The sequence below is a fragment of the Neomonachus schauinslandi genome, chromosome 1 (assembly GCF_002201575.2).
Source record: "Neomonachus schauinslandi chromosome 1, ASM220157v2, whole genome shotgun sequence".
Lineage (NCBI taxonomy): Eukaryota > Metazoa > Chordata > Mammalia > Carnivora > Phocidae > Neomonachus > Neomonachus schauinslandi.
Window position 1 is genome coordinate 157914538 of NC_058403.1, and position 16993 is coordinate 157931530.

Consider the following 16993-nt stretch of genomic DNA (forward strand, 5'->3'; position numbering starts at 1 on the left):
ACAATAGCAAAAAAAGTGGCATTTTTCAGCTGTAACTGAATTTAATAAAGATCCATGATATTCATTGTGTAAGGATAAAATTTTCAAGGTCAATATTATAGTACTTGCTGCAACGGCTCTATTCTATACCCATGTGACTACCTGAGCCCTCTTGAAAGCTAATTGTATGGGGGGGGGAGGGGTTGCTTTTTTGATTTGGGGTTTTGTATTGTTTGTTTGAAGGGTTTTTGTTTTTGTCTGTTTTTTGAGGGGAGGAGGGGGAACAGGAGGTGTGGCCTGGCAAACAGAAGACACTCAAGACCTATTTGTTGAATGAATGAATGAATGCATGCATGCCTTTCTACTATAAACACATATTCTTAGTGACATCTTCTGGTATATCTTCCTGTTTTTAGGGTTAGTATCATGGAAAACAATGGCAGCAATGAACTAGCATTCAAACCAAGTTCTTCCTTAAAATCATCCAGAAATGTGTTTCCAACACTCAAAAAATAAAGTAGTAGCAGTTCCAGAATTGGTATTGATCTTGGGAATCACATATTTCAATGTGAAAGAAGGATCAATCCTCTGTCCTGAAATAATTGACCATTCCTGAGCCTTTGCCAATGTGCCAGGCACTGGACAAATGGGCACCTTTACGCATACTACTCAGGGTTATTGGATGTATTAAATATGGTAATGTAATCGGTGTTTCACCAAGTTCCTAACCTGTACTAAATGCTCAATAAATGTTAGCAATTACTATTTCATGGCAACCCCAAGTTACAGTGCATTTTTGCCTCTGAGAACTTACGGGGGCTTTAAAAATATCCCAGTTGCTATAGGGATTTTATTATTATTATTATCATTATAGAGGCCACATGGTATGATGGAAAGAATTTGGCTCCTTATTATGCATGTTTGAGTAAGTTACTTAACCTCTTTCATAGAGTCCCTGTGACAGTAATAGAAACAATATGTAAAGGACTTTATGCAAGGCATAGTAGGCACTCAATAAGTGGTCTCTAATTCTGTAGTATTTCAACGTCAGAGTCAAGGAACTAATACTGCACTCAGAGGCAGGAGAACTTCTCTGGTCAAGAGACAGGAGCAGGTGGCCACAGGGTGACAGTTACCACAGGAAGCTACAAGGAGAAGTTGGAGGGATGGCAGGTCCACTGGCTTCAGTGCCTCAGGCTTCCTGCCTCCATTGGAAAAATTGCAAGGTCTCCCCGCCCCAAGCGGATATGATCTGCGGGCCGTTTGCAGAGATGCCCCTTTGCCAACAGCCACCTGCGCTGTCCCAGCTCACAGTCACCTCTTTGAAGCATTTACAATGCCTCTAAGAGGCACCAGCCACTATTTCTGAGGCTCATTCCTCATACTCTAGTGTTTGCTATGAAGTGCCTATTGCATGTGCTTAATTATTTGAGAATTTTTAACTGTGGAAAAGTGCACATGAAATTTACTATCTTAACTGTTTTTAAGTGTACAGTTCAGAGCAAGAATGGGTACAACAGCAGTGAAGGATCGTGGGCTTGTAGTTGGTTGAATCCTTTTCACAAGGTTGACAACGTCACACTTCAGAACCACATTAGATGCTTAGAATATTAGCTGCTCAAGGTTTGAAAGATATTTAACAGTCATCAAATCTAATTTCCCAGTGCTCTGGACATCTTGCCCACCACTTGAGTACTCAGTTTCTGCCTGCATTGCTCAAGGAGCAGGATGCTCTCTAACTCAGAGGACCTGTTCCATTTGTAGAGAGGTCTGGCTATGGGAAAGTATTCATTCATTTGGAGTCAAATCTGATCCCTTGCTCTGTTCCTCAGGGATGCACAGAATGTGTTTGTGCCCAATCCATGACAGCAGTAAGGGACTTTAAGGTATCTACCCTGAACTCTTATGACCTGTTTTTTCCTAGCCCGGATCTTTTGTCCAAGCTCCTGACCTACACATCCCACGCTCTCCTGGTTCTCCACATGTGGCTATCCCACAAGTATCTCAGACTCAGTATTTCCAAAGCATGGACTGTTCTCTCCTCCTTCCTTATCCAGAACCCAGGCACAGTGCACATTGCTATTTGTCTCTGGTACAAGTACCAAACAAATGAGGGCTTGCTTTTTCTCTTTTGTACAGGTAGTTTAGATTTAAGCAAATGCAGCTACCCCATGGTGCCAACAAGGACCCAGACTCCTTCTGTGTTTTGACAGGAAACCCATAGTACCTTAGCCAAACAGAGATTTCCTTTTTCTCATAGATTGAGAAGTTCTGAGAAGTACAGTCAACCCATGAAAGCATTAGAGGCTGAAGCTACTTTTATACTTTTGGTCAGTTATCCATATCCTGTGTCTTTCATCTTCAGAGGTTTGGCTCCTCTGTCACATCCATGTTTCGGCCAAGGCGAACAGGAAGGGAAAATGGCAACCATACTTGCCAGCTCAGTTGGTCTTTCTTTTATGAACTATTCAGGAAGCTTCACTCAGCAACTGCCATTTCCACCTCATTGCCTAGAACCATGCCACCTGGCCTCTAGGGAATGCTGAAAAACATGGTTCTTTAGCTGGGCATGTTGTTGCTCTGAACAAATCAGGGTTGTAAGAACAAAGAGGAGAATATAGATGTGAATAGTAATGTCTGTCACAGTAAAGCATCGTTGAGCAACATGAATCATGTTTCCTAACTGCAGGATTTCTCAGAGCCTTTAAAATTCCAGGGAGAGATACTGTATGCATCCACAGAAAAAACTCTTTGCAATGGTCGTGTCTAAGGAATACTATTTCATGGTACATGTTTCAGGAAGCACCGAACAAGCACAGTCTCTCTCCAGTACTTTCAAAGAAAAATTTTATCTGAACCCAGGGTGGATTTGTTAAGGTATCTGTGTTACTGTAATGTAGTAAGAATGACAGATTTAATGACTTTCATGAAAATTGTATCATTATTCTTTCCATTTCCCAATCCAAAAAGCTTCTGGCCATTTTCAGTATTTTTTCTTTTTCACAGTACTTAGTTTTCTTCCCTGAACTCTTGTAACCGAATCTTCACCCTTAACATTTTTTTAAAGATTTTATTTATTTAGAGCGCATAAGAGTGAGAGAGTGAGCACGAGCAGGGAGAGTGGCAGAGGGAGCGGCAGAGGGAGAGGGAGAGATCCCAGGACCTAGAGATCATGATCTGAGCTGAAGGCAGACGCCTAACCGAATGAACCACCCAGGCGCCCCTCTGCTTAACATTTTTAAGTATTTTTTTCTAGTGTTTTTTTGTATGCATGGGTATATGTATTTTTATAAATAGTTCAGATAATATGTGCATATGTATATAAACATATATGTATAAAAACATATATATATATATACACACACACACACACATATACATATATGCAGCAGCAAGAATGATGTTTTGGGTTTGTTTTTTTTTTTCTTTCTATTCCCCATTCTAAGACTAGGAATACACTGAGATTAATACAAGAGGAAACTTTTTGGTCACTGTGGTAGGCTCTGTTGGTTGATATTCCTCCTTTCTCTTGGCTGAGGCACAATGGTTAGAAAGCTCAGAGTTAAGAAATATATACAGCTACTATGAGAGAGATGCAAAATAATAGTTACTTTATTAAGATGAAAATGTGTTAGGGTGCCTGGGTGGCTCATTCGATTATGTGTCTGCCTTTGGCTCAGGTCACGATCCCAGGGTCCTGGGATCTAGCCCTACACATGCAGGGAGCCTGCTTATCCCTCTCCCTCTGCCTGCCACTCCCCCTGCTTGTGTGTGCTCTCTTGCTCTCTCTGTCTCTCACTGTCTATCTCAAATAAATAAATAAAATCTTTAAAAAGAGATGAAAATGTGTTTCCACATGAAAGTCCAATCTTGGCTCCAGTGGCCAAAGCAAGATGGGTCAAAGTCAGAGTAGTGGTGGTCATGGTCCTGGAGGTAGCAAGAAGGATGACGAGGGCAAGAAAAAGAAGTATGAACCTTGTGTACCAACTAGAGTGGGGAAAAGAAGGAAACAAAGGGATCAGATACTGCCAGCAAACTGCCACTGGTGACGCTCACATTCAGTGCCAGTTAAAATTACTGAAGTTAGAGGAGGAAGAATTCATTAGAAATCAGGAATAAATGAAGCCTGTAGGAGAAAAGGGGAGAAAAGATCAAAGGTGAATGATCTGAGGGTAGCCAGTTCCTACCCAATGTTGGTAGGAACCTTGGAAGAGGTCACTGATGATCAAAGACACGCCATTGGGTCTACATCTGTGGGCTCAGAACATCATATCAGCATTCTTTTCATGTGTAGACAACAATCTGCTGGAACCCAGCTGCTCATTCCTGCTCAGCCACAAGGTGCATGCTGTGAGAGGAGTGACATGGATCTCCTAGTCACAGCGATGAAGTTGAAAAGTCCCTCCAGGAAATCTATGCTGTAATTGGGGGGTTGGACATCCAAATCAGGGAATTAAGGAAACTGTGAGTTTCCTCTTGCTCATTCTGAATATTATGGGGAAAAAATGGGTATAAAGCCCCCAAGGGAGTCATTTCTTATGGCCCACTTGGCACAGGCAAAACCTTACTAGCCAAAGCAATAGCGAACCAAACCTCAGCCACTTTCTTGAGAATAACTGGCTCTGAATTATTCCGAAGTACCTAGGTGATTGGTCCAAACTTGTCCAGGAATTGTTTCAAGTTGCTGAAGAACATGTATCATTCATCATTTTTATTGATGAAATTGATGCTATTGGGACAAAAAAATATTACTCGAATTTTGGTGGTGAGAGAGAAATTCAGCAAACAATATTAGAACTGTGGAAGCAGTTGAATGGATTTAATTCAAGGGAAGACGTGCAAGTTATCATAGCCACAGACCGAGTAAGAAATTTGGATCCAGCACTTATCAGATCAGGCCACATGGACAGGGAGAGTAAGGTCCCCCTGCCCAGTGAAAGGACAAAGAAGTCTGATTCATGCAAGCAAGATGATGCTGGCTGCTGCTGATGTAACCCTAGACGACTTGATCGTGGCTAAAGATGACCTCCCTGGTGTTGACATCAAGGCAACTTGTACAGAAGCTAGTCTGATGACCTCGAGAGAACGTAGAATGAAAGTAACAAATGAGGACTTAAAAAAAAATCTAAAAATGTTTTTATGAAAAACAAGAAGGCACCTTTGAGTGGCTCTGTCTTTAGTGAACTACCAGTTGCCTTCGAAGAAATGGTTAGGAGTGTCGCAGCGCCTCAGAGAGATATGATTGGGGAGGTGTCCCAAAGAAATACATATTCCAGTTGACCTTTCTTAGCAAAACATCCTATGTATCTTTAAAAATGTTTTTTATTCAAGTATAATTAACATACAGTGTTATATTAGTTTCAGGACTATGATATAGTGATTCAATAATTCTATACATTACTCAGTGCTCATCATATTAAGTGTACTCTTAATCCTCTTTGCCTATCATCCTTTGTATCTTTTAGAACATGATGTGTAGGATGCCCTTTGGGCTGCCTTCATCTTTTGGTCATGTGCAATGCTTTCTTTCAAATAAAGTGTGCTCTTTCTCAAAAAAAGAAAAGTCCAAGCTTTTTCAACAGCTTTTTTTTTAAATTTCATTTATTTATTTGAGAGGCAGAGAGACAGAGAACACGCAGTGGGAGGGGCAGAGTGAGAAAGAGAGAGGGAAAGAGAGAAGCAGACTCCCTGCTGAGCAGGAAGCCCGATGTGGGGCTCGATCCCAGGATCCGGAGATCATGACCTGAGCAGAAGGCAGATGCCCAACCAACTAGCAACCCAGGTGCCCCTTTTAACAGCTTTGATTCAAGAAATCAATAGGTACCTAGGTTCCATCAGTCTTGTTGCTTTGTCATCTCTAAGGAGTTGTCATCATCTAAATAGTCTACAGCTGGTTGCCACCACATCCAATTCTAGCCAGTGGAAAGTGGGGAGAGAGAGAGAAGGAGCTCCTTATTTTTAAGGATATGACCTAGAAGTTTTTCACCCATTGGCCTACCACTGAGTGCCTTTATTCTGAGCATCTGTGTATTCAGGTAAAAATTTGAGGATCCTGTTACAGTAAGAAGGAGGCCAAGATCTTTGCCTTCCTAAAGTTTATATTCTCTTTGGGGGACACGAGGAAAAAACAAATAACATGTTAGGCAATGACAAATGCTAATAAGAAAAAAAAGCAGGGTAATGGGATAGAGATGAAGATGGCACTTTAGATAAGGTGCTCAGGAAAGACCTCATTGAGAAGGGGATGAATAATCAGAGATATGAAGGCAGTGTGCTTCTGAAAGAAGGAATAGCAAGTATAAATGCTTTGAGTTGGGAATGTGTTTGGCATGTTTGAGAAATAGCATGGTGTGGGCAATGTTCCTAGAATTTGTTGAAATCAGAAAAGTGTAAACCAGATCATGTAGAGCCCTGCAGGCTACGGTATTTTTATTTTTTTGAAAGATTTTATTTATTTATTTGAGAGAGAGGGTGAGAGAGCACAAGCAGGGAGAGCGGCACAGGGAGAGGGAGAAGTAAGCTCCCCCGCTGAGCCAGGAGCCCGATGCGGGGCTCCATCCCAGGACCCCTGGATCATGACCCCAGCTGAAGGCAGACACTTAACTGACTGAGCCACCCAGGCACCCCTGGGTTTATATTTTTTGAAGATCACTAATTTAACAAGTTATAAAGCTTATATACTGTGGATCAAAGTCTTAAATGTATGAGGTAAAACGATAAAACTCAAGAGAAAATAGCGCAAAAAGTTTTGGCAATGGATTCAACGGTGATTTTGTGAATATGAAACAAAAGGCATAGACAACAAACTGGGACTTCATCAAAATTTAAACATAGAATTACCATATGATTCAGCAATTCCACTTATGGGTATATTTCCAAAGAATTGAATGTAGGTATTCAAACACTTATTTGTATACCAATGTTCATAGCAGTATTATTCACAAGAGCCAAAAGGTGGCCCAAATGATGGACCCAAATGTCCATCAGTGAATGAATAGATAAACAAAATTTAGTGTATGCATACAATATTATAAAAGATAACTCATCCTTAAAAAGGAAGGAAATTCTAACACATGCTACAACACTGATGAACTTGAGGGAAGTACACTAAGCAAAATAGGCCAAAAGGATGAAAGAACAAATATTGCATGTGTTGGGAGGAAGAACTTATATTCTACCCTTCTAGGTTCTTTGGCTGGTAAATTGATATAAAACAGATTAACAGGAGGGGCACCTGGGTGGCTCAGTCGGTTAAGCGTCTGCCTTCAGCTCAGGTCGTAATCCCAGGGTGCTGGGATCAAGTCCCGCATTGGGCTCCCTGCTCGGCGGGGAGCCTCCTTCTCCCTCTCCCTTTGCCTGCCTGTCTGCCTACTTGTGAGCTCTCTCTCTCTGTCAAATAAATAAATAAGATCTTAAAAAAAAAAACAGATTAACAGGAGAAAAACATTCAATTACATACATACAGAAGTCCCATCAGAATTTGAGACCCAAAGACAAGCCCATCAGTTGAGGTTTTTATGCCATCCTGAACTAAGGAATGCGATAGGGGCCTGGGGCTTCAAAGGGAAGGAGGGTGACAGGACAATAAGAAGAACAAATGTTTGGTAATTAGATGTTTGCCCTGCCATATAGATAGGTCTTTCAAATAAAAGTTGATCTCTGGTTACGGCTGTCTTTCTGGGTCAGCTCGCCTATCTAAATTCTTTTAGGTGATTTGGGAGAAATAAAAGTTTTCGTGAGTCTACCTTCAACTCAAAATAACCCACAAGCCAAAAGGGCATATTTTGGAGTCACATAGTTTGTCCCTCGCCTCAGTCCCACCTTGGAAATTTCCCCAAGAAGTTTCACAATCCTGAAATTGAGTTGGTAGATTGCTCCATCTCACTGAACCATTCTCTTAATACTGAGAATAGGTCAATTCAGTTAAACAGTTGTATCTCATTTCAGGAGGTGGTGATTCTCCCTTTTGGGCTCCCAAAGTTAGGGCTATGGTACAAGAGGCATTTCTATGGAAACAAAAGAAAAACAGGATTAATGATTGGAGCAGATTATAATCCCTGTTTCTGAATTCCAAAGGCAGTGAGACTGGAAGATTCCTAGGTGTCGGCTCAAAGTATTTTCAGGCAGAGGCAATCTCGCAGATTTTTCTTGTTTGTAGCTTGAATGTCATTGGTGATATCACTGAGGAGCCACACCGCAACAGGCCTCATGGTCCATACATGAGCTGTTGTGGTGATTTCTCTGAAGTTTATATCAAGTTGTCCAACTGCAGCTTGCATGGCTTCAGAAAAATGGCAGTTTTAGTTCTCAAGCTGGAAACATTAGTTTGGAGAGTTGAGCCAAATATTGGAGGAAACTAGAAAAATTCAGGATCGGGGCGCCTGGGTGGCTCAGTCGTTAAGCCTCTGCCTTCGACTCAGGTCATGATCTCTTTATGCATTGATCGGATCGAGTCCCGCATCGGGCTCCCTGCTCAGCGGGAGGCCTGCTTCTCCCTCTCCCACTCTCCCTGTTTGTGTTCCCTCTCTCGCCATGTCTCTGTCAAATAAATAAATAAAATCTTTAAAAAAAAAAAAGCTTTTAAAAAAAAGAAAAATTCAGGATCTAGTCCAGTTTACAGGTAGAAAACAAAATCTCAAAGACAATTAACAGCACTAGAATTTGATATCCACAAAGGTGTATTACTGAAACATAATTTTTCTCTCTACAATCACCCCCATTTTTATCAAAGATAACCACAGCAAGACTAATGCATCTGCAAACCAAGTCTAGTTTTAATCAACTTGGCCTGATCATTTACATAAGTGCATCAAGAATAGTGATTGACCATATAGGCTCTTTTAAATCTACTTTGCTGGAACTTTTCATAAGGAATCTCAGATTGAACTTTTATTTATTTTTTTAAAGATTTTATTTATTTATTTGACAGAGAGAGAGAGATAGTGAGAGAAGGAACACAAGCAGGGGGAGTGGGAGAGGGAGAGGGATAAGCAGGCTCCCTGCTCAGCGGGGGTCATGACCTGGGATCATGACCTAAGCTGAAGGCAGACACCCAACTGACTGAGCCACCCAGGCGCCCCTCAGATTGAACTTTTAAAAGCTTCTCAAGGTTAACAAGCCATACTAAGGACTAGCATCAGATTATGCCTGCAATACCTATAGATTTGGGTGAATTCGTCTTTTTTTGAGGTCTTCAAAATATCCTAAGGGTCCTGCACCTGCCAGGATGTGACCTTCCTTATTCACCTGGTAAGGCTCCTGGGAACCCTGTAAGCAAGGTACCAGGCTAGTTTTTCCATGGGGCTTTATTGGCTCCATAAAGTCAGTATTAGTTCCTTAAAGCTGTCTGGTCATGGGGGCACCTGGCTGGCTCAGTCAGAGGAGCATCTGACTCTTGATCTCAGGGTTGTGAGTTCAAGCCCCATGTTTGGCATAGAGATCACTTAAAAAAAAAAAAAGTTTTTAAAAAGCTGTCTGGTTATATCTGAGTCTATATACATCTCTCTCAAACGGTGACATTCCAGTCAAAGCCTTGGTAATAATACCTATGTTTCCAATTGTGTCCTGTTACAAGGAGAACAGATTCTTATTGACCTTATGCAAATAATTCTGTTGCCATGAAAACAAGAATATTCACTCACTAGGAATTACCAAATTCTAGAGGGACCAGGTAGGGAGAAAAATTGTTATGCAAAGGTATAAGTTACCAAATTGTTGATAAGAGAAAAGAGAAAAAGGTTTCCTTAAATCTGGAGAAACAAAAAGCCATAAAATGTTTCCCAAAAGTCATAAAAATGATAATAATTCATTTCCAAAAAAATTTTTTTAGTTTTGATCAATTCCATTTTAGTTATTTTTCATCTCAAATTCCTTTTATTTTTTTATTTTTTAATTTAAATTCAATTAATTAACATATAATGTATTATTTGTTTTAGGCATACAGGTCTGTGATTCATCAGTCTTTTTTTTTTTAAGAGAAGATCCTTTTATTTTTTTTATTTTTTTTTAAGATTTTATTTATTCATTTGAGACACAGAGATACAGAGAGAGAGAGAGCGAGCACGAGCAGTGGGAGAGGCAGAGGGAGAGGAAGAAGCAGACTCCCCGCCGAGTCAGGAGCCCGATGCGGGGCTCGATCCCAGGACCCTGGGATCATGACCTGAGCCAAAGGCAGACGCTCAACCATCTGAGCCACCCAGGCACCCCGATTCACCAGTCTTATATAATACCCAGTGCTCATTACAACACATACCCTCCCCAGTGTCCATCACCCCATTACACCATCCCCCACCCCCCCTCCCCTCCAGCAACCTTCAGTTTGTTTCCTAAGATTAAGAGTCTCTTATGGTTTTTCTCCCTATCTGGTTTCATCTTGTTTCATTTTTTCCTCTCTTCCCCTATGATCCTCTGCCTTGTTTCTTAAATTCCACGTATCAATGAGATCATATGATAATTGTCTTTCTCTGATTGACTTATTTCGCTTAGCATAATACCCTCTAGTTCCATCCAGGTTGTTGCAAATGGCAAGATTTCATTTTTTGATGGCTGCATAATATTCCAGTGTGTGTGTCTGTGTATGACATCTTCTTTATCCATTCATCTGTAGATGGACATCTGGGCTCTTTCCATAGTTTGGCTATTGTGGACATTGGTATAAACATTGGGTACAGGTGCCCGTTCAGATCACTACATTTGTATCTTTGGGGTAAATACCCAGTAGTGCAATTGCTGGGTCATAGGGTAGCTCTGTTTTTAACTTTTTGAGGAAACTCCATACTGTTTTCCAGAGTGGCTGCACCAGCTTGCATTCCCATCATTTCCAAATAATTAATACTTGTTCCACCTGAATCCAGTTTTTCCATTGGCTCTGGAAATTCTTACCCAGCAGTTTTTTTGGTAAAGGTTTTATTTTATTTTATCTGATTTTATTTTATTTTATTTTAAAGTAGGCTCCATGCCCAACACAGACATTGAATTCACAACCCTGAGATCAAGAGTTAGATGCTCTACCCTCTCTCTCCACCCCCCTCAAATTAATAAATTTTAAAATTTTTTTAAAAATTAAAAAAAAATTCCCCCTGCTCATGCTCTCTCTCCCTCCCTAAAGGAAATAAATGTAAAAAAAATTTTTTTTAAAGATTTTATTTATTTATTTGACAGAGAGAGACACAGTGAGAGAGGGAACATGAGCAGGGGGAGTGGGAGAGGGAGAAGCAGGCTTCCTGCTGAGCAGGGAGCCCGATGTGGGGCTTGAACCCAGGACCCTGGGATCATGACCTGAGCTGAAGGCAGATGCTTAATGACTGAGCCACCCAGGCGCCCCCCAAAATAAATTTTTTTAAAGGGGTGCCTGGATGGCTCAGGCAGTTAAGCCTTTGGCTCAGGTCATGATCCCAGGGTCCTGGGATCAAGTCCCATGTCGGGCTCCCTGCTCAGCGGAGAGTCTGCTTCTCCCTCTCCCTCTGCCCCTCCCCCTGCTCGTGCTCTCTTTCTCTCTCCCTCTCTCTCTCAAATAATTTTTTTCAAAAATTAAAAAAAAATTTTTAAAGAGTTACATGCTCTACCAAGTGAGCCAGAGAGATGCCCACATTACCCAGCCCAGTTTTATAATTTCAAGTTACCAGAAACCTGAACTTGTCAAAAGTTCTTCTCTTGAATCTCCTTGAAGGAGGAGTACTTTTGCAAGAACACTTGCAGAGAATCAAACTAAAATGACTATCTGTAAATGACAAAAACATTTTAAATGACCATTGTTAAAGATCTGATGAGAGCTCATTATAGTGGAATTAATACATAAATGTGCTTATTTGTATGACATATAATATTTTAAGGTAGTAACTAGAATTATGACTGATAACATTATACAGGTACATGTCAGAATTTTAGGAATTTCATACAATTTCTAGAATAATTATATTAATAATATCAATAACATACAATATAACCTAAGAAGGTTTATCAGGATTATTTGATAATCCTTCCCCTGTAATTTAACATACCAAATAAGCCCAATCGGTATTAACAGCTCTCTTTTTATAAGGAGAGAATACAAATCTTTTGAGATATTGCAGGGACCCTCTGGAAATTCTCAAAATTTAGCTTGAGGTAAAAAAATATATATATATATTTAAGATTTATTTATTTATTTTAGAGAAAGAGAGAAAGCATGAGTGGGAGAGGGAGAGGGAGAGAGAATCTCTAGCAGACTCCACACTGAGCTGGGAGCCCAATGCAGGGCTCAATCCCATGACCCCGAGATCATGAACTGAGCTGAAACCAAGAGTTGGACGCCCAACCAACTGTGCCACCCAGGTGCCCCTGAGGTCAAAAAAGATTTTACTGAGAATTTGATTCTGGAAACTGTAAAAAAATATCAAATGGTTTGGACACTTGACCAAATAGGATCACAGATCACTATGAAACAATAATTATCCATTGAACCAAAGTGACAAAAGATTTTAAAGGCAAATACAAAATGTTATGTAGTTCTGAGCAAAACCAGTGAAAGACCAAATAAAGCACAGAAAATTATTTTGATAAAACAAAGAATTTCTGCTTTCTAGGCAGATTATTTAAAAGGTAAAGTTCTTTTGCAGTCTGTTACCAACAGCAAACCGAAAGTCCAAGAAAACTTTGTCCTTTTAAGAGAGAAAACCAATTCTAATTTTGCACCAGCTTATTTTTTATATTAAAACTCACTTAACTGGGGCACCTAGGTGGCTCAGTCAGTTAAGTGGTGAACTCTTGGTTTTGGCTCAGGTCGTGATCTCAGGGTCATGAGATTGAACCCCTGTTGAGCTCTACACTCAGCAGGGAGTCTGCTTGGGATTCTCTCTCTCTGCCCCCCCCCCACTGCTCACATGCACATTCTCTCTCTCCACTTTCTCTTTCTAAAATAAATAAATCTTTAAAAAAATAAAAAATAAAATAAAATTCAACTTAATTAAATTTATTCTAACGTTAGCAAGTTTGACCAAACATTAAAATTTCTTTCCAAAGATTGTTTTCCTACAAATTTCTACAAATCTCTTTTCCTTCAACAAAAATTCATTTCCTTTCCTCATACCTTCTTTTACCAAACACATACATCCTACTTTCCTTACATATGGAGATATTTCCCTTATTATTTCTTGTAACTTTAATTACATATATTAATTAGAATTCTTAAACCTTAGAAATCTTAATTTCTAGTGAAAACTAAGAATAAGCAATTTTGAATTATATTATACTAGTATTCTTTAGATTGGCAAGTTTATGAATATATTTCATAATTTCTAGAAACATATGCTTCTTCACAATATAATCTTTCAACATGACACAAGACATGTTTACCAAAAGACCCAAATATCTTTAATTCCATTTTAAAAAATTCAACTGAGTAAAATTTGAACATCTGATTGGCAAGATTCATGAATAGAACAGTATCCAAGGAGCTATACAAAATGAAAGGCTTTTGGGGCACCTGGGTGGCTCAGTTAGTTGGGCATCCAACTCTTGATTTCAGCTCGGGTCATGATCTCAGTGTTGTGGGATGGAGCCCTACATCAGTCTCCATGCTCAGAGGGGAGTCTGCTTGGGATTCTCTCTCTCTCCCTCTACCCCTCCCTTGTGCGTACACTCTCTCTCTCTCTCTCTCCAAAATAAATAAATAAATAAATCTTTTTTTTAAAAAGGAAGGCTTTTATAGGCAGAAGAGACAATAATTAATATTCTGTATTTTGGGGTGCCTGGGCGGCTCAGTTGGTTAAGCATCTGCCTTCACCTCAAGTCATGATCCCAGCATCCTGGGATCCAGCCCCGCATCAAGCTCCCTGCTCAGTGGGGAGCCTGCTTCTCCCTCTCTCCCTCTCCCTCTGCTGCTCCCCCTGCTTCGGCTCTCTGTCTTTTTTTTTTTTTTTAAGATTTTATCTATTTATTTGAGATAGAGAGATTGAGAGAGAGAGAGCACATGAGAGGGGGGAGGGTCAGAGGGAGAAGCAGGCTCCCTGCCGAGCAGGGAGCCCGATGCGGGACTCGATCCAGGGACTCCAGGATCATGACCTGAGCCGAAAGCAGTCGCTTAACCAACTGAGCCACCCAGGCGCCCAGGGCTCTCTGTCTTTGTCAAATAAATAAATAAATAAAATCTTTAAAAAAATATATTCAATATTTTATCTTATTTGGAAATGATCTGGATATTTAAAGATTTTATTTTATTTATTTGACAGAGAGAGAGAGAGACAAGGCGAGAGAGGGAACACAAGCAGGGGGAGTGGGAGAGGGAGAAGCAGGCTCCTGGCCAAGCAGGGAGCCCGATGCGGGGCTCGATCCCAGGACCCTGGGATCATGACCTGAGCCGAAGGCAGACGCTTAACGACTGAGCCACCCAGGCGCCCCTAGATATTTAATGACTATACATCATTTAACTTAGCAAAACTCTAAAGTTTTAAGTTACCAAAAAGATTTGGGGAAACTATTTAAATAGACGTACCATAACACATAAATATTCCTGGAAAGTTGATTTATAAACTGTTATCTTACATCTATTTAATTCACTTGTTCTTAACAATTATGCTTAGATTAGTTAGGAAAATTTCATGAGAAATTAGAAAGCTAACCATCATCTTAAGTTATCTTTCTTGCTGACAAATTCTGTAATGGAGATGGCGTGAGCTTATTTGACTTTTGGTAAACCTAGGTAGAATAGAAGTATATTTTATGCTGATAACTCTGAAGATATGCCTATTTTAATTAAGCCAACAAATTTAAATTAGCTTTAATACTAAATGTTTTTCCAGATCACTTGATCCTAAAAAGTATTTGGGTTACTTTCTGTTATATTTCTGACAGCTCAATTATATAAGCACTTCATTTTCTCTAAGCCAATTAAATAAAGTTTTTTTTACAAGTTAATTTTGGTGATACTATCCACAGGGATAAAATGCTACACATCTACAATATATATATTTGGACACATATAAAAATATAGACGGACACAGAAACCTTATAGTTTCATTTTAAAATTTTAGCCATGAAATAGGTATGATAATGTAAAGTTCACATTATAAAAGAACAATTGGAATAAGTTTGTCTGCTTAGATGGCTAAAGCCTTTTAGAAGACACTTAAGATTTGTATTTGGGGGCGCCTGGGTGGCTCAGTTGTTAAGCACCTGCCTTCGGCTCAGGTCATGATCCCAGGGTCCTGGGATCGAGCCCCGCATCGGGCTCCCTGCTCCGCGGGAAGCCTGCTTCTCCCTCTCCCACTCCCCCTGCTTGTGTTCCCTCTCTTGCTGTGTCTATCTCTGTCAAATAAATAAAAATCTTTAAAAAAAAAAAAAAGATTTGTATTTGTTCTTGACAAGTAATCTTAATGCAAGTTCTTTCAAGAACTTTGGTTTCCTAAGGGAAGAATTCTTGTAGTACTTAGGTTTCTGGGTTGGTAAAAAGGAATAGGTGGAGTTTGAAATGGCCTCTAGAGCTGTATTTCTAATTTTGCAAAGATTTGTAAGATAAGGACAGTCATCCTTAATTCCTCAAAGAATTGGTTTGTAGCCTGGATAATGAAGGACTGACACACCCTACACCTATATTAGAATGTTTTTCTTTCCCTCTGGGTACATAGTTTTATTCTACCTTAGGAGAGAAGGCCTAAAAAAAAATAAAAAATAAATTCCTCCTTTTAAATATAGGCATGCCTCATTTATCGTGCTTCACTTTATTATACTTTGCAGATACTGTGATTTTTACAAGTTGGAGATTCGTGGTCACCCTGGCATTGAGCAAATCTATTAGCACCATGCCCACTTGATGTCTCTGTGTCCCATTTTGGTAATTCTTAGAATATGTCAAACTGTCTCATTATTAGTATATTTGTTATGGTGATCTGTGATCGGCGATCTATGACGTTACTATTGTAATTGTTTTTAGAGCACCACAAAATGTGCCCACATAAGGCAGCAAATTTAACTGATAAGTGTTATGTGTGTTCTTGACTGTTCCACCAACCAGCCATTTCCCCCCCATCTCTTTCTCCCTCTCCTCGGCTCACCCTATTCCTTGAGGCACAACAGAACTGAAATTAGGCCAATTAATAAAACTACAACGGCTTATAAGTGTTCAAGTGACAAAGAGACCCATGTCTCTCATTTTAAATCAAAAGCTAGAAATGATTAAGCTTAATGATTATGGCATGTTGAAAGCTGAGATAGAGGCTGGAAACTAGGCCTCTTATGCTAAACAGCCAGAGTTGTGAATGCAAAAGAAAATTTCCTGAAGGAAAGTAAAAGTGCTACTCCAATAAATCTGTGAATGATAAGAAAGCAAAACAGCCTTATTTTGATATAGAGAAAGTTTTAGTATTCTGGATAAAAGATCAAACCACCACAACATTCTCTTAAGCCAAAACCTAATGGAGAGCAAGGCCCTAACTCCCTGTAATTCTGAGAAGGCGGAGAGAGGTGAGCAAGCTGCAGAAGAGAAGTGTGAAGCTAGCAGAGGTGGTTCTTGAGGTGAAGGAAAGAAGCCGTCTCCATAACATAGAAGAGCAAAGGGAAGCAGCAAGTGTTGGTGTAGAAGCTGCAGCCCGTTATCCAGGAGATCGTGCGGAGATCATTAATGAAGGTGGTTACACTAGACAACAGATTTTCAATGCAGACGAAACAGCCTTCTAGTGGAAGAAGACGCCATCTAGGACTTTCATAGCTTAGAAAAGAGAAGTCAGTGCCTGGCTTCAAAGCTTCAAAGGACAGGCTGACTCTCTTGTTAGGACCTAATGCAGCTGGTGACTTGAAGTTGAAGTCAGTGCTCGTTTACTTTCTGAAAATCCTAGAGCCCTTAAGAATTATGCTAAATCTACTCTGCCTGTGCTTTATAAATGGAACAACAAAACCTGGATGACAGCACATCTGTTTATAACATGGTTTACTGAATATTTTAAGCCCACTGTTGAGACCTGCTGCTCAGACAAAAAAGATTCCTTTCAAAATATAACCACTCATTGATAATGTACCTGGTCATCCAAGAGCTCCAATGGAG

General features: G+C 40.0%; 1 pseudogene; it reads left to right on the top strand.

Moving 5' to 3' along the window:
- The first annotated feature begins 3872 nt into the window (after positions 1-3872).
- LOC110584910 lies at positions 3873-5159 on the top strand (annotated as a pseudogene).
- The last annotated feature ends 11834 nt before the right edge of the window (positions 5160-16993 follow it).